The following is a 22,563-nucleotide window of genomic DNA, read 5'->3' as shown; positions in this document are numbered from 1 at the left end:
TCCCTGTCACCTCGCATGTCACCCTGCATGCATGCCTTTCTCCTCTCTTTCCCACTGCCTTTCCTTCCTGCCCTTCCCATCTCCTCTTTCTTTCTCTTCCCTGCCTGTAGAATATCACACACAGGACACGGACCTGGCGAACACTCGAAAGATATAAATGAGAGGATGTAGAAATATAGGGGAATATTTTATTCTCTGCCATTTCTCATATCAGATAGTGAAAAGATGTTATCTAAATTAGTATTTTATAATCAAGTAGTCCTGTGATGCCAGATGACTCTTTTGTGTTTCAGTGTATTTATTCATACATAGCCTTTAAAATACTGCCCCCCTCCTTGTCACAATGCATGAAACATTTAAGACATTAAAACAGGAATGCCACAAATTCAAACCATTTCCCAGTGACTTTTACTTCCATTTAAAGACGACCCACTCTGGTCCTGGAGAGGCTAGGTCTGCCTTTGTTTTATGAGCGTTGGGTAGAGGCTTGGGTCTTGACTCATCGATCTCTGAAGCCAGACACTGCCCTGCACATGGCCCCTCTGCCTCTCAACACTGAAGCCCATGTGCCAGGTTTTGGGAAGTGTTATGTGTGCTCTTCTGATGGTCCATATCCCTGATTAGTGTGATACTGAAGGGAGAGAAGCTATCTCCTCCCATCTAGAGTCTCTCCCTTCGTGGCTGTCCTTGATTGTTTTACTTTCTACTTCCTTTGCTCTTCCAGCTGTGTGGATAATTCATTTATTTTTATTACTTTACTATGGGTGCTCTAGGATTGTGGCCTCAGCCCAGGGATGTATTCGCTCCTGTAGTTAATATTTATTTGTCTTCACGGCATAGCTGCATTTCTTCCTACAGCTCAGGTTTTGTTAGAAGTCTCATTGAGTGCTTGTGTAGCAAGCCTAGGCATTACACGTGGTGGTGTTTTAGTAGCTATGGAAATGGGCCGCTCAGCCAGTAGCTGAGGTTCCCATCGACCACTCACAGTGAACCAGAAGCACTGGGGTAAATCTCTACGATTGCTGCTGTTGCTGGAGAGATGACACCATGGTCAAATAGCCGTTCCTCTACAGGTCCTGGGTTTGCTTTATCACATGGTCTCTCAGAAGCATCTGTGACTCCAGTCCAGGGGGTCCTTGTCGTCTTCTGGCCTCCGATGAGACCAGACACACATGTGGTGCGCGTGCAGGCAGGCAAAGCACCTGCAGACATAAAATAAACAGAAACAAATCTTTAAAAACACAACTAAAACCAAAAAGTAAAACGAGCTGCTTCACAAAGAGCATTACCAGGGCAACATGTACCTAGGTGCCGTCGCGGGAGTCAGACTCACTGTAGTCAATGCCCGTGGGAGCTGAGGGTGGATCTCTATATTTTTAAACTTTTAACATTTGAAGTGGTTATATAAGTATCTATGTAATCTCTATTTTGTCTCTTGGCCCTTAAAACTTAAATAATCCGTGATCTTTCTGGGAGGCAGGGATTCCTGCCCCTTCTCTAGGGGAAAGCTGAGAAGCATGCAGCACAGTTGATTCGCTTTTGCCGTGGTGGAGTCTGACATTTTATATCTTGGCCCACAAAAGTGTTGATTTTTATGTGGTCCAGTCAGAAATTTTGTGAGGGGAGAGTGTTCTTTCAAAATGGGTACAGTTGTGTTGCCTGGGCTCTGGAGAAAGTGGAAGAAATAAATCTATACGAAAGACTCATGTGTTTGTGGGCATGCGCTTTTCTCCGCTGTCGAGGGGCAGATACACCACCTGCCAGGTGTGTGACTTTCTAGAATGTACTGTAGGACTCCGAGCTGCACAGTGCTGCCCGTGGCTTTCAGGGAAACACTTCTCGCTGTCCTGGAGAACATTGCCCCTCCTTCTTTTGTCCTGAGCCGCAAGTGTCTAGCTGGCCTTCGAGTGGAGATGGCTTCCAATTGCTATCCCATGGCATCTGCTGAAACGGTCACTTGCATCTGTTTATGACAGAAGGAGAGTAAATGGTCCCTTTTCCAAGGTTATGTGTCAGCTGGAACCACCCTTCTTTGGGCAGTTGTAGTCAGTGGCTTTCGCCTTGTTTTTTTTATCTCTCTTTTTTTCTGTCATCAATTCTTAGTCTTGTCCCTTGGCAGCCTCCTGGGCAGTTTCCTCCCCCTTCTCTCCCTTCCTCCTTTCTTTCTTGCTTGTCTGGATCACTCCATGAGGTTGGCTTGTGGAGACCTGCAGCCTAGCATCTAGGAGACCCCAGACTCGAGGCCCTCTCTTCTCTCACTAAAGACAAGGCAACTAAGATGACCCGGGGACCCTACTGCCAGGCCTGTCTTCTCAGAAGGGTCATACTGGTCCCTGGGTTCACAGAAAACATTTCTTCTGTTTATAACGTTTTCATCAAGTGTGATCAGAGTAGTGGCCAAGGGTTGGCAGTGCACACTGCTATACTTTGGGCTGTTTCTGAGGCTCTTGTGACCAGTTGGAGTTTTCATTTCCTCTCCTCTTGGGGAGCTGCCCTTCCTGTACCTTCTTCTTACGTGGGAGGATGCTCCTCTGTGATGGAATGTGGAGTGGTATTCACTGAGCACCAGAATAAGAAATGAAGTCGGCACAGCTGGCCTTTCCTTATTCTCTTAAAATTGGTTCTTTGTGCTTTTCATTAAAACCACACTTTGAAAGCATTCCAGAAATTGCTAACATAGTCGCTCATAGTTTATTATTATTGTTTATGTCCAAACCTCTTCCCTTTGCATGACGGAAGCCTCCACTGTAGGCGTGGACACGGGCTGGTAAGTAGTGTTTAACCCCGGGGATTTTAACTGCTTAAAATAGCTGCAGATAGGCCAAGACAAAGCCATTTAAAGGAGAGACCACGTCACATACATAACAGTGGTAGCAACAGTTAAGAGAAATAGAAAATGCTCCTACACGGCAGTGTTTCTGTTTGCTCCACACGAGCTTTTACATCCATTTCCTGGTGCGGTTGCACAGATGCGTCTGATAGTGGAGATTCTGAGGAACCATCTCAATGCAATCAGAGAGTAGAACCTGGCCCATAATTTGAGCTCAGTAGAGAAATGCTGGGTGACTGGACAGGCGCCATTGGAACTCACGGAGCCACAGGAAGTGGGGCATGTTCTGTGTGTTCTTTCTTTTTCCACCTCCTTCATGCCTTCCGTTCCACATCTTTACTTATGTTCAAGGGACAGCCTTTCACCCAAAATCATCCCTCTCCTGTTTCCCAGACCTCCTTCTCTGCCCACTGAAAGGTCATCTGCATACCCCACTGTGTTTTATTGGGGGGGGGGGCTTCTTTATAGCCCTGAGGCTTTATTACAAAAACAAAAAGCAAAAAAAAAAAAAAAAAAACCAAACAAAACCCTTTCTGCTCTTTTGTTTCTTATTGCTGCTCTCCCAAATTGTTGCACATTTAATTTCATAAAACAAGAAGCAGTATTCTCTTATGGTTCAGAGACTAGACGTTTACAAGAGTCACAGGGTTTACAGGCCATAATGTGAGTAGGGTTGGGTCCTCATGGGAACTCCAGAGGAGAATGCATAGCTTTGGCTGTCCTGCTGACAATGACTGCCCATGTTCTTTGAACCGATAGAACTATCTTCCCTAGCCTTGAGAAGGATCAAGACAACCCTGGCTTACAGTCAGATCTCCTTGTCTTGGTCTTTTGTTTTGTTTTTATTGGATATATTTTATTTACATTTCGAATGTTATCTCTTTCCCAGATTCCCCTCCATATCTCCTATCCCATCCCTCTCCCCCTGCTTCTGTTCAGGAAAATTTCCCCTGTGCTCATGTGTTAGAGGCTCTTCCCCACTTTTGCTTCTATTAGTTTGAGCATATCTGCTTTTATGTGGAGATCCTTGATCCATTTGAACTTGAGCTTTGTACAGGGAGATAAGTATGGATAGATTTGCCTTCTTCTACCTGCTATCTACCAGTTGGACCAGCACCATTTGTTGAAAATACTATCTTTTTCCCACTGGATGGTTTTAGCTCCTTTGTCAAAGATCAAGTGACCATAGGTGTGAGGATCCATTTCTGGACCTTCAGTTCTATTCCACTGATTTGCCTGCCTGTCTCTGTACCAGTACCATTCGGTTTTTATGACTATTGTTCTGTAATACAGCTTGAAGTCAGGGATGGTAATTCCCCCAGAAGTTCTTTTATTGTTGAGAATACCTTTTGCTTTCCTGGGTTTTTTGTTAATCCAAATGAATTTGCAAATTGCTCTTTTCTAACTCTATGAAGAATTGAGTTGGAATTTTGATAGAGATTGTATTGAATCTGTAGATTGCTTTTGACAAGATGGCCATTATTACTATATTAGTCCGGTCAATCCATGAGCATGGGAGATCTTTCCATCTTCTGCGATCTTCTTCAATTTCTTTCTTCAGAGACTTGAAGTTCTTGTCATACAAATCTTTTACTTCCTTGGGTAGAGTCACATCAAGGTATTTTATATTATTTGGGACTATTGTGAAGGGTGTCATTTCCCTAATTTCTTTCTCAGCCTGTTTATTATTTGAGTATAGGAAGGCTATTGATTTGTTTGAGTTAATTTTGTATCCAGCCACTTCGATGAAGTTGTTTATCAGCTGTAAAAGTTGTCTGGTGGAATTTTTGGGGGCACTTAAGTATACTATCATATCATCTGCAAATAGTGATATTTTTACTTCTTCCTTTCCAATTTGTATCCCTTTGATCTGCTTTTGCTGTATGATTGCTCTGGCTAGGACTTCAAGTCCTATATTGAATAGGTAGGGGGAGAATGGGCATCCTGATTTTAGTGGGATTGCTTCAAGTTTCTCTTCATTTAGTTTGATGTTGGCCACAGGTTTGCTTTATATTGCTTTTACTATGTTTATGTATGGGCCTTGAATTCCTGATCTTTCCAAGACTTTTCACATGAAGGGGTGTTGAATTTTGTCTTGTATTTCTTTAAGGAAGTTATTTATGACCTTCTTAAAGTCCTCTAACATCATCGTGAGTTGTGATTTCAAGTCAGAATCATGCTTTTCTAGTGTGCTGGGGTATCCAAGACTTGCTGTGGAGGGGAACTGGGCCCTGATGATGCCGTGTAGCCTTGATTTCTGTTGCTTAGGTTCTTGGACGTGCCTCTTGCCATCTGCTTATCTCTGGTGTTAGCTGGTCTTGCTGATTCTGACAGTGGTTTGGCCCTCCTGTAAGCCTGTGTGTCAGTACTACTGGGAGACCAGTTCTCTCCCAGGAGAGTCTGGGTCAAGATAGCTGTGGCACATGGTCAGCACAGGGCACAGACAGAAACCTGAAGGACCTTGTCCCAGACTGTTCCTCTGTTCCTGTGTCCTTAGGACTCCGGGAGGGACTCACAAAGCAGAAGTGGTGTTTTACCTGTGCCCTCAGGTGTGTCAGCATTTCTGGGGGATCAGCTCTCTCCCAGTGGGGTCTGGGTATAGAGAGCTGTAGCTCAGGGTCAGCTCCAGGCGCAGGTGGAAACTGGAAGGATCATGTCCCAGAGTGCTCCTGGGTTCTAGTGCCTTGAGTGCTCCAGGAGGGTTCCTCTTGGGACAGGAATTTGAGCAGGGTTGGTGGTCTCCCCTGTGCTCTCAGATGTGTCAGCACCTCTGTGAGACCGGCTTTCTCCCAGTGGGGTCTGGATCTAGGGTGCTCTGGCACAAGGTCAGTTCTAGATGTAGGCAGAAATCGGAAGGATCCTGTTCCCTGTCTTTTAAAGACAACTGTGGCTGTAAGTCCATGGAGTCCGAAGAGCGGTGCAAAGCAACACTCACCCTGTGTTTGAGGAAGTGAACACACAGAGACAGAGGTGATCTCCATCCCTTTCTTCCTTACCTCAGCCCTTTCCTTTGCTTATACTACTTATAAGCAAATTATATACATTTATTATTGAAATCAAATATATATATATATATATATATTACTACTTGTAGGAACATATATATATATATATATATATATATATATATGTATGTATGTATATACATATACACACACATGAATGCTTATGTACAAAAATACCTAAAAAAATGATAGAACCCTACCCACAAACAAATGACCCTATCGGAATTAGTATGGATAACTAACTAGCCAGAAGGGTTGGACTTTCCGTTGTTTCATAAGATGAAGAGGCCACTGAACAGTAAAGGCAAACATGAGGCTCCAAATATTGCCTTGACACATTTCCACATCCTGTGGAGCAAACTCTGTCTGCTAGCTGAGTGATTATAGTCACTGACCAATTATCTCTAGGTCATAAATTCTCTGTGTTTCTAGTGAAGTATTGAAGCTGCACTTTTACAGGATACAATTCATACACATATTATTTGGCCTCTTAAATACAAAGTTTATAGGTGTTTAGTCTACTCATAAAGCTGTGTGGCCAGTACCATTATGGGATTCTTGGGTATTTTTTATTCTAAAAGATATGAACCCACTTTAGAGAAATACTCAAATCCTTAGTTCTTTGCAAACTTGGGCTATGTGTTGTTAACACTGTAAGGATTGTTTGCTGGGTGGCAGACTCTCCCCAGTCCCCTGTCATCCTGTAGATTCTTTTTCTCCTGTGAATAAAGCACAGCAGTTTTGAATTTTGGTGATGTCCAATTTATTTGCCTCCTCCTTTTGGTATTTCCTTTTTTAATATGATGACTAAGAAGTCATTGCCAAGCTATTGGAGGTTTACCCACATATTTCTTTTTTTTTCTCTTAAAATTTTATATTTCTGTCTTTTGCAATTAAGTCTCATTAACTAGTGTTCAGTTTGTGTGTTAGCCAGTGTTGTCGTCTGAGTTTACTGTTTGGTATCTGTTGAAAAGACTTCCCAGAGGACCAATCTGGCAGTTTCTACAGAGAAACTTTTTTACTTTCTCTCACTGATACCTTGTAGTTTACAGTACTCAGCTTGCTCTCCTACTGACAAAATTTACTCCTAAATAGTTTTGATGCCACGATAGAACACTTTTCACTTTTCTTAATGTATGTTTTTGTGTCTGCCAGTATGAGTGCATTTATGTGTCAGTGTGTGTATCTAGTGTGCATGCACATGTACGTAAATGCATGGAGCAGTTGGCCATCCACAGGCATAATTTCTCGACATAAACTCTCCTGGAACTTGGGGCTTGCTGATTCAGCTAGGCTTCCTGGCCAGCGAGGTTCAGGATTCTCCGCTCCCCTCAGGATAGAGATCACAGGCATGCATCACAGTGCCTGGCTTTTACATGGGTACTTGGGGATCAAATTCTAGGTGTTGGACTTGTACAGCAAACACTTTCTCCACTGAGCCACATCTCAACCCCTGGATTTTAAATTATTTATTATAGCATCTAGAAACTATTTTTATGTGTTGGCCTCGGAGACCCATTTAATCCTTCATCTTAATGAACACATATTATCTACTTTATGTTTTTAACTTTTTTGTAGACTACCATTTCGAGGTTAATTTGCTGTGTGCACTGGTTGTGCCCTATTGTAGTTTGGTTTCTTCACCTGGCCCTGCTCCTGGTTCTGAGATTATTGGACTCAGTCGCACATGAGTAGGGTATGCAAAGGGCAGTTTCTCCAGTGCCCTTGTGACACCTTAGTGTTCAGCGTGTCAGTGTGTCTGCTCCAAAGGTGTCAGGGCATCTACACTTTGCCTTACGGACCTCGTGTTGCCTGGCTCCGTACCTCCAGGCATCCGTGTGGTTTCCTCCTGCTGCTGTGTGTGACTCTCCTCTATGAGCCATCGCAGTCTTAGCTGCCAGACTTTCCCCACGTTTGATGGTCTCCTATTCCGTTTGTCCATCTCTGTGTAGCATCAGAGCCCTTCCCAGTGGTCTCCACTCACCATGATGACTGGAAACTTTGCTGCTGTGCTCTGACGAAAGACCGTAAGAGCTCTTGAGGCACCAGATTGCAACCCCTGATTTCCACACAACTTTAAGCATAGATAAGTGGCAAGTAAATGTTAACCCAGGCAGTGGGCGTCTGTGAAGCTGTCTGTGGAGATGCTGTGTGTGCGGGTCGCCACCCTCCTGTGGAGAGCGCAGGCCTGTGACATCAGCTCACTCCTTGGGACAGACACCTCACTTGGCTAGGTCTCAGAACCTGTAAACTCCAGTCTCGATCGTTACCTGGAGGTCTGGCTGCTATCTGTATTTTGGGGGGGGAATCAGTAATATAGGGCCATGTTTTCATAGATCCAGTGACTTAGTTATATCTTAGTGCTGGAGATAGAAAGGAGGTGCTATTTGTACATATTCCTCTTTACCTGAGGAGGGAAATGAAATCTGGAAGTGCATTAAATGCTAACCTTGTAAGTTTACTTCTGTTTTGTTTCTTCAAATGTCCCCTGTCCTCTAAGCAAAGTCTTGATATATATATATGTATGTATGTATGTATGTATGTATGTATATAAGTATGTATGTATGTATGTATGTGTGTATGTACACATAAATGTATTTTTCAGGCAAGGTCTTGTTAAACCCACGCTGCCTTCAAGCTCATGATTGTCCTGTGTCTCTTTCTTGACTGTTGGGTTCATAGGCGTGTGCTGCCTACCGTGCCTAGCTTGAAATATTACTGTGATATGATAAGCATATGTCACTCTGGGTGACTTTGGTCCCTGTCAGGAACAGAGGCCAAGGCTAAAAAGCCCATGACAAGACTTTAGAAGCAGGAATTGGCCCTGCTGGCAAGGAGCCTGCTTGTTATCTGTTCCTGAGCAGAAAGGCTTGTAAAGGGACTACTAGCACCTTCCCCTTTCCTTCTCTAGTTCTGAAGAAACCTGTGTACTAAGTTCAAGGCCAGCCTGGGCCACAGGTGACATCCCGTATCAAACAACAAACAAATCCAAAGCCCTCTTCTGAGAGTAGCCTCTGGAAGGGAGACAGGAGTACAGAGCTGAAGGGTGGTTGTGAAGCCAGTGGAGCCCTTTCTCTACCTTTCCTGATGTGTGTATGCAAACTCAGAATTGTGCTAATGGGAGTAAACCCAATGAGTCCACCGAAAGCCCCAGAGACGAAACTAGTGGGATTCTGAAACTGATGGTCTGCTCTGTCTTAGTTACTTGGTGGGCCAGCTTATGGCTAGCGTCTGCACTGCCAGACCTTTCTGTGTGAATTTATGTGAAGAACAGTGAGCAAATTCTACCTAATATTCTGTAGAGTGTCGTTCTCTCTCAGTTTTATAGACAATGAAGTCCACAGGTCACATTTTCTCCGTGAATCCTCCTTTGCTGTCATCAGGTAGCCGGGGAACTTGGTACCCTGCTCCCAGGATACAGGGATTCTCCAGACAGCCAAGACTTCATGCTGCTTATAAGGAACTTGATGCTGGCTAACACCAGCATCTACTATCCTATGCTGCCGCTGGGCCTTGGCCGAAGCAAAGATCATTTCCTTTTGTTTTGGGGCATCAGAAGATACGATTCTGTTTGAGATGACTGTTTCACACACTGCAAGGTCCCGGGTGCTGTAGGGGAAAGATAGAGCTTAGAACACAAGGTGTTCAATTCAGCCTGCCAAACCCAAGGCTTACGATGATGTGTCCAGGAGACTGCAGTTTACCTCATAATGAGTTTTTAAGTGACATATCACTTGACACGCCAGATGAGAAGGGATGTACCAGCAGGGCACATGCCCTGGTGAGAACAAAGAACATGTGTGTTTGTAATAATATCCGTGTGTAATACATAGAAAGAGATCATAATTCTCCATATGTATCATTTTCATTCCGTGAAATAGTTACTACTGTCATCCCTCAATATCATACGAAGAAACCGAGGCACAGAGACAATAAACGAATTGTTTAAGGCTACGCAGAAAGTGGCAGAGATAAAATTTGAATGTAGCTTTGTTTCAAACCACAATGAGCTGTGTCCTGTATGGGAAAAGACCAAGATGTTGGAAGGGCAAACATTTCAAGGCCAGGATTTGGTGAGTGATGCTGTTCCCCCTCTGCTTCTTGCTCCGGAGACATATGAAGAGATGAGGAATTCCCAGCCAGAGTTGTGTGCAGTGGACGGTGTTCCTCCAACCAGGACCCCAAATAGGCTCTTTCTCCCTTAAGTGACTTTTCCAGAGACTTGTTTAAAGCCCTAAGAACAATGACTAAGACAGGCTGTTTAGGGGAATCGTGTCCCCAAAGAAATTAGAGGTGAAGCATGTCAAGCCAGTCCTGGATGCTGAGTGTGGGCTCAGTTCTGGGGCTGGAGGATGGAGCAGGCCTGAAGCGGTGGAGAACAGACACTAAGTAGACGCCCAGCCGAAAGCGTTATGGCTCGTGGTCCACAGTGTAGAGCAATTCGATAGACAGTTACTAGGTCCCCATAACATTGGGCACCCATGGTTGCTATTGCCGAAGGACATTAACTAGAGACCAGAGGCATAGTAAAGAGCAGAACAGCGAGAAGCTTCATCTTAGCTGGAGGAACCGAGTGCGGATGAGTTCAGGGCTTGGGATGGGGCAAGGTGGCCAGGGCAGAGTGTGCACAGTGGGAGGGCAGGTGGGCTTGGGTACCTGAGCAGAATGGGATCCGAGGGTCTCTCTGAGGAGTGCTGGGTGTTTCCCAGGAGCAGTGATTAGGAAAGGCAGGCCGGGATGAGAACTGAGCCACGCCGATTGATGTGACGGGAGATGCAGGATGCTAATTGCATGCGTACTTATGTGATCGGGAAGGGGCAGGACAGAGTGAGAACTGAGCATCACTGGGACAGCACCTTTCAGAGGAGAACTGAGCATCACTGGGACAGCACCTTTCAGAGGAGAACCAAGCACCACTGAGACAGCACCTTCCAGTAGAGAACTAAGTATCATCGGTCATCTTCCCTGCCTAACATCCTAAGCATCAGCATTGTAAACTCACATGCCCCCACTGTGGGGAGTGAGGAGCCTGGCCCCAGGCAAAGTCCCCCAGTGCTCAGGTTGTGTCTGGGTTCACAGCAGCGAGACTTCATGCCCATGGTAGCCAGTTGATGCAGAGAAAAACCAGACCATTTGAGCTCCAAGATTTAACCACTCCCCTTCCCCCTTTTATTATTATTGTTGTTATTGGCACTGATACTTACAATGGATTGTTTTCTGTGTAGTAACGGCTCTGATAAAATACCTGGAAATACTGATTGCTTTCTTTGTTGGAGGTTTTTCTTCTTCCCAGAATGGAATCTCAAAACAGGGACACATGAAATTGCACATTCAGTACCCATAACCTATTGCATTTTCCAACAAAAACTCGGCCACACTGAGACCGGCACAATTACGAGCCTGGCAATAGGTTGTCTAAGCTCCGAGGCCTGGCTTCCCAGAATTCCATGGAATGAATCCAGCCATGTGATTTGATTCGATCCGTTAAGACCCTAGGATAAGTCCACTGTGGCGAGGGTGGGGCTTCAGATAAAGTGTTTAGCATCCTGATAAAATATGACAAATTAGCCTATCGGTGTTGGTTTTTCCCTTTTTATCCTTGGATGCTGATGTGGTAACTGAGTCAGAGTAGCCATCCTGTCCCCATGAGAGAGGCAAGAATAACGGGAAGGCAAAGAGTTGTACAGAAATGGCTGCCTCTACACCGTTGCTGTTTGGCCATCTTAGATAGGTTTTCTGGTACCTAAAACCAAACAGTGTCAGATGGAGTACATTGAAAGCTATTATGAGCCATTCCTACACGCTGTGATGGATTCATAAATGTCCATGACCTTCAGAATGGCCTTTTGCCTGCTTGAAAACAACCTCTGAACAGCGAGTTTAATGCCTTGTATTGAAAAGTGTTCACAGTTGGGAGTGGTGAGTTACGGACTTAGAAATGTAATTTTCAGAATAAATGAAGTAATGCGTATGAACTCTTTGCAGCAAGCTCTGCCAAGCCACTATTCACGGGCAGTATCTTCCTAGGGCCTTTTTCCCCTCTTTTTAAATGGCATTCTCTGTTTCTGGTGGAGTACATTGTGGGAGTTTATAGCTGTGTTAGAAACGATAGCTACACTCAGGGTAATAGCATAAATAGTTGGATTCCTTGAAAATGCGGAGCTCCAACCAGCTTTATTGGATTTCAGGGTAATGGCGTTATTAAATTCTCTACCTCTTTCCAAAGTATATTGTGGCTGGGTTCCAAACTGGTGACTTAGAGAAATCTGAGGCTCTATACGTTTATGGGGGGGGGGGGGGTTTGATCATAAGATGCTCAGTTGCTCGGGTCGGGTAAAGACAATAGTTGGATTTTCTTCTGTATCGTGTCAGACCTTGCACGCCTCATGCAGATGTGAGAGGTAAGAATGGTAGCTCACAGGCCTCATGGAGAAAGGGTTGAAATGAGAACTGTGTGCTGCATTAGGGACAGGAGGCACACCCTCAAGAGAAAGCGTCTTTGAACATCATCTAAGAAAAATCCTCTCAGTCATAGCCTTGTAATTTGAGAACTAGAAGGATTTAGGTCATTCACCGAAAAAAGAAAAACTTAGGGTTACCCTCTGCAGCTTCTTTCTTCTTTAATTATTTCTTTTGTTTTTTTTTTTTTAATTAGAATGTAATTACATCATTTCCCCCTTCCCTTTCCCCTCCAAACCCTTCCTTGCTGTCTTTCAAATTCCTGGCCTCTTTTTTTTTTTTCATTACCTGTTGCTATGTTCATGTGTACATACCCTTCCTAAATATATGAATCAAGCTGTTCAGTCTGTATGATGTTACCTGTGTACATATGTTTTCAGGGATGACCATTGGGAAGACTGTTTCTCCTGCTCCCAGCATTCCTAAGTTGTCTGTAGTTCATTGTGTAGGGCTGAGGCCTCATGGATTTCCACCATCAGTGCAAGCATATGTGCTGTCCGATCAGCTCACGTTTAGGCTGCTGTGTCGGTGAGAAACTCGATGGATATAGCTTGTGACATTCCCAGGAGAACATTTCGAAGAACTGGAACCCGGAGCACCTAGGCACCGTCGTGTTTTTGGACCGCCTTATTTTTCCCGTGGAAAGGGTATTGCTTGCAGCCCCATGGCACTTCTGGACAGGATTACAGAAACCACTTGGCTCACCTCAGTGCATTCTGGGGGATTCACGATGGTTTTGTTGGGGATCCCTGGAGAGCAAACCCAGGAACTAGGCAGTGCTCTGCAGACTCCATAAGAGGCTCTGTCCAGACCAAGCCCGTGCAAGTGGGAAGCATTCAGCAGGTTCCCAGGAGAGCTGGGTGTCAGGTTAGGGGCCTTGTAGGAACCAGGTGGTAGGAAACAGCTTATGGGGGTACGCTCTGTGGGTGAACTGCTGTGAACGGGTCAGTTTGACTAGATTGAGCTAGGACTGTGCTGTTCTTGAGAACTCATTACTTATGATGTGAAGATGGTGACAGTTAATAATATTAACAATAACAATATTATTGTTATTATGTTATCATTTTAAAAATCAAAATACAATTTCATGAATTTTCCCCTTACCTTTTCTCCTTCTAATCTCTCCCATGTATCTTCCCTTGCTCCCTCTTGAATTCCCGGACTCATTTTTTTTCATAATTATTGTTATACACACATGCACACACACACATGCACACACACACACATGCACGCACCCCTAAGTAGAAATACTCAGTTCATTTAGTGTTGTGCGTACTTAGGGACCTCCTCTTCCCTGGGGAAGACTATTTCGCCCGCTCTAAACATTCTTGCCTGTTGGTTCTTTGTCTAAGGGTGAGCTGTTTGAGATATTCCTCCCACCATATTAGTATGTCTACTGGTGTTTTTCTTGTTCAGGTCTTGTTTAGAAGCCATATTGTTGAGGTATCATAGGTGAAGTTTCCTGTCATTTCTAGGACACAAAATCTCACAACAGCTTTTCTGGTCCTTTGGCAGTTAGTCTTTCTTCCACCTCTTCCAGAATGTTCCCTGATTCTTAGGTACAGGAATTATGTTATAGATGTTATTAGCTGGGACTGTATTTTGACTGGTAGCAGTTTTCTATAATGGTCTCCGTCTGCTGCCAAGAGAATTGGGTGGGGGGGTGAAGGAATAACTATTAGGAATGCAGTTAGGAACTAGGCTCAATTTGTAAAGTAATGGTGGCAGGTTCCTCTCTAAAATTCATGCCCTTGCTAACTTCAGGTAGCTGCCTGGGCTTGCAGTACCAGGCATGGTTTTCTTCCTGTTGAATGTGCCTTAAGCCCCATTAGAGAGCTCTTGGTTACCACCCAGAGACAGGGCCACTGTGTTAGGGACATCACGTCATGGCGGTTGTTACCACACAGAATTCACTTTTTTGAGTGCTTTATACAAGCTGGTCTGTCTATGTCCCCTACAAGCCTTAATTAAGTGTTAGGTACTCTGTGCAGTAGAATTTTCATGGGGTTTGCTGTGCCCTTCTTGCTCCCAAGTAACTGCAGGGCATTGGTATGCCCTCTCTGGCCAGTTTTAGCTCCCGAGTAAATGCCTCAGGGGTCTATATTTTCTTAATAAGCTGTTGGCACTATGCTGGGCAGGTTCTAAGCTATTTTAACGCTCTAAGGCTGCTAATACCTAGGAAAATGTCCTGCTACTTGACAATCTGGTCATGTCCTGACTTGCTCTATTCCACGAGTGTCCTCATGGTGACTTTCTCATCACCTCACAGCAAATCTTCCTGGTCCTACCACATGGTCTTTCCGCACGCTTTTCTCCTCCTTCTACCTCTCTCCAGGACCCTTGGCTGCGAGTGGGAAGACCAGCCTTCCTATCTCCTCTGACCAGGTATAGACCGAATCAGCTCTTCATGGGCCAATCAGAAAGTGAGGGAGAAGAACATTACAGTTGAGAAAGGTGATACTTCACAAACATAACAGTACTGTACTCAACTCTCTGCAAGTATAGAGTTCAGCCTTTGAATATACAATCTTTTTCTTAACTTCAATTAAATATTTTTATTGGATATGTTATGTATTTACATTTCAAATGTTATCCCCTTTCCCAGTTTCCCCTCCAGAAACCTCCCATCCCATCTCTCCCTCCCCCTGCTTCTATGAGGGTGCTCCCCCTCCCACCCCCTCTCACCACCACCCTGGCATCCCTTTACACTGGGAAACTGAGCCTTCACGGGACCAAGGGCTCTCCTCCCATTGATGACAAACAAGCCATCCTCTGCTACATATGCAGCTGGAGCCATGGGTCCCTCCATGTGTATACTCTTTTAGTCCCTGGGAGCTCTTGGAGGATTCTGGTTGGTGATACTGTTGCTCTTCCTATGGGGTTGCAAACCACTTCAGCTCCTTCTTTTCTCTAGCTCCTTCATTGGGGACCCTGTGCTCAGTTCGATGGTTGGCTCTGAGCATCCGCCTTTGTATTTGTCAGACTCTGGCTGAGCCTCTTGGGAGACAGACAGCCTTGCACAATGCACAAAAAGATTACCCCTACACATCTGTCTGCGCTTTCTAGTTAGGAAACTCAGGTTAGATGACACCCCGAGGACTGTTCACAAAAAGGGGTGAGATGGAGGTCGGGAGAAGACAGTGTGGCCCCCAAGGCCAGCTTGGGCTGGTCTGGTGTGTGCATGTATGGTGGTGATGGGGGATCGAGGGCGTGCAGGTGGGGTTGGGGCAGATGGCAAGGGGAGGATGCATTGCAGGCTTCCCTGGGTATCAGTGAGAGCTCGCCTAGATCAGAATGGTGGCAGTGGAGGTGACAGCAGGGACACTCAATTCATAGCTTTGTGGGACAGATTGATGGTATCGGTTCCTGGTCAGTTGTGAGGGCTCAGGACTATTGGGGTGACAGATGGCTGGGATGTTGTTTGGCTCCTTCCCACCCCCGCAGTTGACTTAGGATGGTAGTGAATGAGATATATTGGGAAGGCGGTTGTATTAATTACTTCTTTCTTCACTGTGACCAAACACCTGACAGAAGACTAGAGCTTCAGGGAATAAGACTCATTTTGGCTGACAGTTACAGCACAGCTGGGAAGGCATCACAAGCTAGTAGCTCCGTGGTGGGGCAGTGTGAGGTGGGTACAGCTTAACTTACGAGGCAGCGGAGAGTTGGATCCAAAGCCAGATAGAGCTGTCACCCTAGTGGTCAGCCGTCCCGCTATGTTCATTGGCCAGCATAGTCGACTGTCGGTGGCTTAGATAGGGCTGAGTGCTAGGGCAGGAGCTCAGCAGGGGCAAGGCCTGGGTCCCCAGCAATGGGGGGCAGGGTGTCCCGACTCACCATTCAGTACTCCTTTACAGTGTCACATTGTCCTCCATGTCCTGTCTGCTGACAGTCTGCTAAGGCATCCCAGGCTCTCCAGGATGGTCCCCTGTGCAGGTTTCTATTTCTGTTTGAGGGAGCTTCTCGTTGAAGACCTACTGGGCTCATTGGAAACATGAGATCTTTCAAAGCCTCAAGCCTTCTCTCTCACCCATCCATGCAATCAAGCTTCATATAAAAGTGAGAGAAGGGCTGTCTGGGAAGAGGAAGCATCTTACCAGACAGACGGCGAAGGTTGGGTGGATTCAGAAACCCCGATGTTTCTCATACCTGAGAATGTGACCATGACACACCACCTGAGGCTCATGACCAGTAGTAGCACAGAGTTCGGGAACCCCTGCCTCCTCTGCCTCGGCCTGCGCCTTTTCTCACCCAGGCTGGGGCCCCCATTCTAGGCTATGTGTCTGCACCCTGATGGCAGAGAGGGTGGAAAGCAGCTTAGCACCTTCCCCTTTCGTCTACCTGAACACAGTTTACGCATCCCAGCAGCAAGATGGAGCTGCTCTAGTGGGGACAGGGAGCAGAGACAACGAGGGTGGTAGTGGTTAAAGTGGACGATTTGTGTGTATGAAAATGTCATCGCAAGATGCGTTGTTCTTTTTATAACTAATATATGCTAGTAAGGAAGAAAGTAAATATCAAAACTTCGTGTGTTCCATTCAAAGAAATTAGTGCCTTTTTTTTTTCCTGTTTCTTTTTAAGCATTTTTGGGTGCACTTACTTTGTTCTTGTCTGGAACAGTTCTGTTGGGTACCATCTTAGTCACACTGCCGAGGGACCCTGGTGGCACGTGTTTGGTGTCAAAGAGACATGCTTTCTTTGTTCTGTGAACTGCTGCAGGCCCCGGGAGTCCCTTGTGAGTGTCACACATTGTCCCTTCAGGGCTCTTGCAAGAAATCCTATTGGCGTGTTTTTTGAGCTGCACAGTTAAATCTGTCCAGCGTAGCTTGGGAAGCAGATGGTAGCTATGTCTTCTGTAGTCAAGTTCACCTCTGGTTTCTCCAGACCTTCCATTAAGGAATAAAAGCCATGTGTGATGGGTGAGGCGGGCAGGACAAAGGGGGCAGGGCTTCAGTTTTTAAAACATATATGGTGTGTACTCTTATAGTTTAGATTTGTCTCTTCTTAATTAGATCTTGATAACGAGCTAAATAACTACCATGGTGGTCCACGTTTGTAAACTGTAGCACATGGGAAGCTGAGGCAGGAGAATTGTCATGAGCCTAATGCATATTATATTATTAAGCCTTGTCTTAAAAAAAAAAAAAAAGTAAAGCAAGAATGAAGTGACTTGTTATTGATTTAAAAATGTCTTCGTTTATGATATTATTTGAGTCAGTAGCACCTGAGGCATTAGGGAATGTTTATCTAAATCTTCTCACATATTTTTAGCCTTTCCTTTAGCAGATCTTAATTGAGCACCTGCCATGTGCTGAGTACTAGGAATATATTGATACACATAGTCCGTGACTTCATGGTGAGGCAAGAGACATTAGATAGATAACCTTAGAAATGAGCGAAACCAGGATGTCACGTGTCCCGATGGAGCACCGTGCCTCCAAGTGGGTTGGATCTCAGTTGCTCTAAGCCTCTGACTCTAGCTGCCTCTGAAGGAACTCAGAGGTTCAGGGGACATGTCACACATGCAACAGCAAGGTCACTACTGTGGAGACGCCTCAGTTCCTATCACCCAGTCTCCAGTGAAAAAATGGTCATGAAACACAAAGAATGGGAGAGGGGTATGGATTAACTATTACTTAACATATATCAGATTTTTCAAACGGGCAGCATTTACCTATGTTGTACTCATTTGCAAAGAAATACAAATCCACGATTACCATCAATTTAAGAGTTTATTTGTAGAGGGAGGGAGAAGGGTGCAGAACACAGGCCTTCTGGGATAGCTGGTGGAGTCTGTTGTGATCTGGGCAGTAATTCTATAAGAACATTTTCTTTATAAGTGACTTGTGTCATGTTATATCTTATTGTAAGGAGACTTTATAGTTTGGGTAAGAATATGACACAGTGAAACATTTGCGACCCAAACATGAACACCTAAGTTTGATCTCCAGAGTCAACCTCAAAAAGCTGGGAGGGAGGTAGAGACAGGTAGATCCCCGGGTGTTGTTGGCCATGTAGCCTAATGTCTACAGTGATGAGTGTATGTCCTTATTATACGCTCTCCCAGAGTGTTGTGTTGTGCGCAGCATAAATGGCAGCGTGCCGTGGGTGAGCACGGCAGAAGATGCTAATGTGTCCATATTGAGTGAGCCAGCCCCTGGGAACCTCGGAAGGACTTAAATCTCAGGAAAATGTTTCCCATCACCTCCCCTCTCTCCTAGATCACATCGGCTTTACCCCTAGAAGCTCTTTCTGTACAATCATGTCTGGTTGCTCTGGGTGTGATCAGTGTAGCACTTTCTCCCTCCTCCACAATGTAGATGAAAGCCTTTTGACATTTGGTGGCTCACACTGTCACCAGCAGCTTCAGCTGCTCATCGAGTCCTCCGGGGAGTCTGCCCTGCTCACAGTGTGTAAGTCAACCTTGGTGCCAAGGTACTCATCGCTGCAGCATGCCCCAACATGTCCTCTCTTTGGTCAGCCTGGGCTAGTATAGCATGACCTTAAGCAAGACCTCAGCATCTTACCAGAATCTCTAATCCGTTTCCGGCAGACCAGCCTGTGCATGTTCTCATGACAGTATCAGAGACTCTGGGGACTGGAAATGCGCCTGCCCTCTATGATGAGCACCTTTGTCCTCCCATTTGGTAACATACAAGTTAACCAACCAAGACAAGGAGCTGAGGGCACAGCCAGTGGACAGAGGCTGCGCAGTGAGGAGATGGTGTGGGTACAGGCGCCCGGTGATGGGTGTGTCATGCCGTCTGCTGGCCATGGACCCAGCAGTGCTTCTGGAAGTGGTGCTTGTTTGAAGCATTAAGCATTGCCATTGTTTGTAAGCGACAATTATAGTGCCTTTGAGACAGGAAAAGTGAGGACCGGGTACACAAATGGAGGGAGCAGGATTCTTTCATGTCCTCTTCAAATTTCCTGGTGCAGTTACAGGATAACTGAAGTGGAAAAGAAGCCTCTGGGTAATGATGTCTACTGAGTACTTTTTGTTCCAGTGTGTGTGTGTGTGTGTGTGTGTGTGTGTGTGTGGTGTGTTCATTCCCCAGAGAGCCATCTCAGACGGTATCCTTCTTCCAGGCTGTGTGTAACATTCTGGTTTGATGCTATTCTTGGGGTTGGTTTTGGAGTCTTTCTTGGGGAAGGATGAATGGGGGAGATACAGACTTGAATCTCTATTGAGGGTTTGTGTGTCAGGCAAGAAAATCAGATGTAGGATGGGTCCCTACAGGGGACCTCAGGAGAGCTGCAGTGTTTACTCCGTCTTTACATTACTAAGTGATCAATGTAGGCGCTCCAAAAAACAAAAACAAACAATCAAAACCACCAAAAAGAACCCAGTGGTTTATAGCAAAAATATGCAGAGTGCTTAGGTATGCAGATGGCAAAGGTGTATTAATATTTATAATTAATGTCCCTCAGAATAAAAAAAAAAATCTAGTCTCTTTCCATAGAGCACAGCAGTGTATGTCAATTCAGCTCGTGTGCTTTTGCTCTTTTCCCCGTGGAAATAAAATAAATTGGAATAAAATTCTGCTCACATATATGCTGATTAAATTCTTTTCATTATGTGCACATCAAAAAAGCAAGCACGCTAGTCACCTAATTAACATTGTGTATTGTACTAAACATTGTAGGTTAAAGTTGAGCTTTGCTCATTTTCTGACTTTCGAAGCTACCTCCAGAGTCAGTTAAGATTTCACGCACTCCCTCTCAGCTACATTGTTTTGTTTTCCGAACTGTAAGGAAAACGGACTCGGGCTTTGCTTTCCAGCAGCTGTTTGCGTTGGCCTATATTTGAAGATGCTAGATCTCAACTCCAGAAGTACCTGAAAATGTGACAAGAATCATCTGGTGGCATTAATTACTTCAGGTGGAGCCCAGTTTGTGCAAGAAGTCCTGATGAGTGTGGGTGGCACTGTGGCCAGGGGCCTGTGTCGGGGGTAAACAGTTCCGAGTCATGATAATGGCCTGGGACCTCTGCCAGGCCATCTAACTCTGTGTGTCCGATTCTCCATCTGTAGTAGTGACATTGTGAAAGGCTGTTGCAAGTGAGAAATGGGATCGTCCTTGACAGAGGGACTGACAGGTGTAAAGACCTACGAATGGCATACAAGTGCTGGTCATAAAGGTGCAATCCTGCCACATGCTGTCTAAAAGTATTTCTCAACTTGGAGATTTCTCAAGTTCAGTTGTAAGTGGGTTTTTGTTTTTTGTCTTTTGACAGACCATCTCTTCTTGCTTGACGGCATAAAATGATGATTAATTCAATAATGTCAGAAGAAATTTTTCATTAAAAATTGAACTCACAGATCTGTACCCTCCAAGGTGTATAGAATGCTTATGTTGGGTGTACAGAACTTTCCAGAACACTTGGAGTTTCTTCAGAAAGTTTGCAGCCTAGATGAGAAAACAGATCATGTATGTTTAAGATGTTGGCAGCAGTAGTATTAGCATGTATTTGTAGTTATGTTTAAGATATAGTAGCAGTTGTAAATTATGAGTGCTTAGAATGAACAAGACACAAAAGCAAGTGAGCAAGCAGTCAGCGTACGTTTGCCCATTTGAGCCTCAGAGCAACTGTGAGTTTGAAGACATTTGAACTCCTAACAAACACCAGGCACCATAAAGAACCCAAGTGACAAGTCAGAACCCAGAGCTGAGGTCCTGGTTTTCAAAGTGGAGAATCTGAGGCGTGGTTTGACCTCCTTAGGGGCCAAGAAAGGGGATCATTGCTCGTTTTTGTTGCTGTTTTGTGGTGGGCTGGACTGACGTGTGTGTCCCAGTATCCAGGATTACCATGCACTCTGGAGCACGCTCACCACTCTGAGGTAAACCACGTGTGTTTTACCCATGCCTGGAAGCCCTGAACACAAGTTATTGCTTATCATCATCATAGTGTGTACGCTGGAGGTTCCAAAAGTCAGAGCTTCTAAAGAAAAGACAATTGCATTGAGTATTTTGGGTCTTTCCTGAGAATTGAATAGCATTTTGATGTCAGTGTTAACGACTCTAGTACACCCTGTCCAGGTGGACAGAGAAGTGTATAGTCCTCGGTCTGCAGGAATAGCAGTGGATTCTGCACCTGAGCCTCTGGTGGCTTTTCATCAGGACCCTTGGTGTTCTTGTGCCTGATAATTTGTCCTTTCAGATGAATTCCAACTTTATTTTTTCCTTTTATAAAAACTAATTCTTGTGTGTCAGTAAATCACCGGATGAAACTTCCTTCAAAAGAGTAAAGGAATCTTTATAAAGTTTTATAAGATCTTCAGCAGGGAGAAATGTAAGATCTGTTAAGATTGTACTGGGGACATGCTTTAGGAAAGTGGGTTCTTGGGGACAGTAAAAGTTTGAAGATTGTCAGTGGTCTAAAGTACTTAGTTCCTGAGGTTTGGAGGTAAGGGTGTGACTGTGAACCTGAGTTTACTAGCGGCAGGAGAGAAGTTGTGGGAACACCTGTAGAGTGTTCCCCAGCTGTGGGACTGCTAACCAGAGTCAGCTAACACAAGGAAAAGACTTCAGCTTATCCGTTCAGCGGTTGTGGCCACGGTTCCTACACTATCTCCATTCTTGTGAGAACTGTGTCACAGCTGATATATAGAATGTGCCCTGGTTCCTTGGGATGCCAGGATGAGAGGGCTTAGTGGGACATTTCCGTTCATTCACTTGTGTGCTTGTGGACCTGCAGTCTCTTCTGTCACTGTCTTTGCTACAAGGTGAGCATTTTTACTCCAGTACACATCAGCCCTGCTGCCCTGCCTTGCCATAGGTTCCAAAGCATGAGATAAAACAACTCTGAATTGAAGTGGACAAAACTGTGAGCCAAAGCAGACCTTTCTTGTTTATAAGTTAAATGCCTCAAATATTTTGTTACAGAAACAGAAGACTAACAAAGTCACATTAGATGACTAGCAGTGGTGAGAATGATTGTGGGAGTTGCCAAGTGGTTACATTTTAAACCGGAAGCAAAGAGACACAACCAGCCCAGGCTTTTATAATAACCTTCTTGACAGAAGTACAAAAAGGTTTTATGATGTCAGTATTAATAGTGCTGTGACCAAAAGCAACTTGGGAAGTATCTTTTTCCAACTCTTGGGCCCATGGTCCATCGCCGAGAGGAATTGGGACAGGAACTCAAGTAAAAAACAGAAGCAGAGGCCATGGTAGAAAGCTACCTAATAGCTTGCTCTTCATGGCTTGCTCAGTCTGCCATGAATGGTCCTATATCCCAGGACCATTTACCTAGGGTTCGCACCACCC

At 44.9% G+C, this 22,563-nt stretch overlaps 1 protein-coding gene across 2 annotated transcripts in view; it reads left to right on the top strand.

Moving 5' to 3' along the window:
- The window catches only part of APBB2 (amyloid beta precursor protein binding family B member 2), a 294,663-nt gene that overhangs the window by 117,349 nt on the left and 154,751 nt on the right, over window positions 1-22,563 (top strand). The window lies entirely within an intron of this gene.

The sequence above is a fragment of the Micromys minutus genome (genome assembly GCF_963924665.1).
Source record: "Micromys minutus genome assembly, chromosome: 1".
NCBI classification, from domain to species: Eukaryota; Metazoa; Chordata; class Mammalia; order Rodentia; family Muridae; genus Micromys; species Micromys minutus.
Note: the sequence above shows the minus strand (reverse complement) of the source record. Positions and strands in the feature narration are given on the sequence as shown.